The following is a 3,729-nucleotide window of genomic DNA, read 5'->3' on the forward strand; positions in this document are numbered from 1 at the left end:
GTATTAGTTGTGGATTTTGCAGAAAATTATACTCTAAAACCACAAGAGGAAACTCAATCACAATACTACAACTCAGTGCAAGTGGCCATATTTGTGCACATTATATATAGACATGACCATGACAGTACAGAAGATAACAGAAATTTTTTGAGGGAGTATCATTTCTATGTTAGCGATAATTGATTACACTCTTCAGAGTTTGTCCAACATTGCTTCAAGGTATTTTATGATAATCTTAAGGAAAGAGAAATTGACATGAAACAACATATGATATGGTCAGATAACTGCACTGGACAATTCAAAAATGCAAGAATGTTTTATTGGCTATGCAAAGTTCACAAGATAACCAATGTCCAACATTTATGGAGTTTTTTTGAAGCGGGACATGGTAAGGGGGAACACGATGGAGCCGGTGCCTGTATAAAAAGAGCTCTTGCTAGAGAACAATTGAAATTCGAGGATGCAGTGAAATTCAGAGATGCTCGTGCAGTTGTAGATTGGTGCAATTCAAAGTTGTCAAAAGGATCAACTGAAAACTCTGCAATTCGACGTTTCTTCTGGTTGATAGAGGAAGATAGTATTCCTATTCGGCATGATTGTAATACCATCATTGGATCAGCTAAATGGCATTCGTTTAAGAGTTCTAATTCAAACACATGGACTATATTCACAAGGCAACTTGCTTGCTTTTGTCAATTTTGTGTTTCCGGAGATTGGTAATTTTGTGAGAATAAAGAATGGGTTGAAGAATGGCAACAAAGATCATTGACACCCATAGATGCAAATGATCCGCATGAAAGAACTGATGAAGATGTGGATCAAATGTTTGCATCAAATGACTATGATCGCATTTCAGATCTTATACAACAAGGTAAAATTATTTTTGAAATTTGTTTTGATTTATTAAATAGTACATAAATTTAAGAAATCTTACAGTGTATATTTTTGTTTTTATTTCTCATTAAATATTAAAATAAAATTGTTTTGTGCACAGGACATGTCTATGCTGTTGTTGCACCAGAGGACAATGAAGAGGGGATAGAGTATTGGTTGGCTTGATGTGTAGAACCAAAACATAAGCTAACTACTGGTCGAGTAGATGATGATGGTTATGACTATCCAACAGGATCTGTGGTTGTTGTTGGCACTTGGCTACGCAAATATCTAACAAGAAAGAATGGATTGCCCGCATTTGAAGATTATGAATTAGAGAAGAAGATTATACATTACTCGCATTTGGTAGTGGCAACTAATATAAAATTGGATAGATATCATGGCAGGCCTGCTAATAAACAATTATGGACTCTCTCTATGGAAGAGCACGAGACAATTATAGATGCTTTGCAAAAGAGAGAGGATGCAGATGGTATAACGGAATGAATCTAGTAAAATTTTGTTTCAGGTCTACCACAAGTAGAAGGCATCAATGAAAACAAAGTTATTTAAATAGATTGTTTATTTTATTTTAGATATGTCTTCTTGATTACATTTTGTGTACAATATACATAAATGAGAGACTATTGGTCAAATTTATGAATGAGATAATTATGTTTTAATCAAGTTCTATTCATTATATTTGTTAAATGATACTTTTTAATTTAGAATATGTTATAATTATAAGATATGTTTCGATACTTAGTTCATGATGTATGCACATTTAGTTTATCTAATCACAAGAACTATTTAAATGAAATTCCAAAAATAAAATTACAAGTCCACATAATGCCTATAAAGTCGTTTAAGCACAGCTTCCATAAATAAAATTTCAAGTCCACATAATATATAAAGTATGCACAAAATTTCAAGTCAATATATATGATCTAATGTGCACATAATTTCAAGTCCACATAATATCTAATGGGCACAATACACATAAAGTATGCACATAATATATATGATCTAATCCTATTATGAAACTATCCATATATATAAAGTATGTGTGTGCACATGTAAACAAATATGTAAAGCCCGTAAAATAAACAGTAAAATTTCAAGTCTACATAATCCATATAATATCTAATCCATATATATGTCTAGATGGTAACATGATGTTCACTCCACATAATATCTAATGTGCACAAAATATATAAAGTATGCACAAAATATATATAATCTAATCCTATTATGCAACTATCCATATATATAAAGTATGTGCATGTGTAAACAAATGTGTAAAGTCCATAAAAAAGTACATATCAAAGCCAAATAAACAGTAAAATCTAAGTGCTATCATCAATAACATCTCGTGGTCTCTTGTCCCCAGGACGTGGTCCAGATCCACCTGTCTCATGCTGTACAATAAAAAAATAATATTAAAATATTACTTGAAATTAACTATTAAAAGAATCATTTATCAAATATAGTAGAATTCATAAATTAAGTTACAAACTTACCATATGCTCATCAGATCCTCTAGCAGTATCTCTCTTGTCCCCGGGACGTGGTCCAGATCCACCTGTCTCATGCTGTACAATAAAAAAATAATATTAAAATATTACTTGAAATTAACTATTAAAAGAATCATTTATCAAATATAGTAGAATTCATAAATTAAGTTACAAACTTACCATATGCTCATCAGATCCTCTAGCAGTATCTCTCTTGTCCCCGGGACGTGGTCCAGATCCACCTGTCTCATGCTGTACAATAAAAAAATAATATTAAAATATTACTTGAAATTAACTATTAAAAGAATCATTTATCAAATATAGTAGAATTCATAAATTAAGTTACAAACTTACCATATGCTCATCAGATCCTCTAGCAGTATCTCCTCTAGCAGTATCTTGTGCAGTATCAACACCAAATGTAGTGCTAGCTAACTCCTGTACAAGGTCAAATTCAAAGTGTCCAATTAAATCTTAAATTAAGAGTCAAAATAAGATCAAATTAAGTATTACATATTAATACCTCAAAGGATGTCGATGTGCATTCAAATTGGCTCTGATCAAAATTATGAGGATAACCTATCCTAATGGTAGTGTCCACTTGCATACATGCATTTAATGAAATCATATTTAGTGAACATATATATGTGTACTAAATAATTTCAAGTTAAGTTACAATATTGTAAGAGTTCATATTTAATTTAAGAATTATAAGATACATACCATAGATGGTGTCACAATAGTCAGACCCTCTTCTCGATGTGATGTAGAGGGTCCCTCATGACCTGAATCCTGGAGAAAGAAGCATTCAATGTATCAACATGAAAATTTATATAGTATACGATGATAACATATTAACTTAAAAAGATCTAGTACAATGTCTAGATAGAAATTTATACTATACCCCATAAGGTGTGCCGAGTTGTGTTCCAGTAGATGCAATATTGACTCTAATATTAGGTGTAGTCCTTATCTACATAAACAAAATTTATTTAATGAAGTATTAGATTGTATAAAAAAAGAGATGCACTTAGTTTATACCTATATTTAATGAAGTATAAAAAGATTGACATGTGTACATGTATATATATATATATATCTATACCTGGTCAAGATGAACATCCGAGCAAAGAAAATCCATATAAGATGTCATCATACTATCATTTTCTGCATCATGCTCATCTGGAACTGAAGTAGATCCTGTAGCAGTAGTAGGACCTACACATGTCTCATGACAACTCGAACACATATGTGGCATCCATCGAGGAGAAAATGCCATGTGAGCAGCTTGCTCACTTAGGTTACCTATGAGGGAAGTCAAAGCATCTAATGTCAAAATGAA

General features: G+C 31.7%; 1 long non-coding RNA gene across 1 annotated transcript; it reads right to left on the minus strand.

Annotated features, from left to right (window-relative positions):
• Positions 1 to 2,397: 2,397 nt before the first annotated feature.
• LOC131874543 (uncharacterized) lies at positions 2,398 to 2,955 on the minus strand. Its single transcript, XR_009371896.1, has 4 exons — positions 2,911 to 2,955; positions 2,742 to 2,825; positions 2,568 to 2,629; positions 2,398 to 2,465 (listed from the first exon to the last, which is right to left on the minus strand). It is a non-coding gene; the product is annotated as an uncharacterized LOC131874543 (long non-coding RNA).
• Between the last annotated feature and the right edge of the window lie 774 nt (positions 2,956 to 3,729).

Source organism: Cryptomeria japonica, chromosome 3 (genome assembly GCF_030272615.1).
Source record: "Cryptomeria japonica chromosome 3, Sugi_1.0, whole genome shotgun sequence".
NCBI classification, from domain to species: Eukaryota; Viridiplantae; Streptophyta; class Pinopsida; order Cupressales; family Cupressaceae; genus Cryptomeria; species Cryptomeria japonica.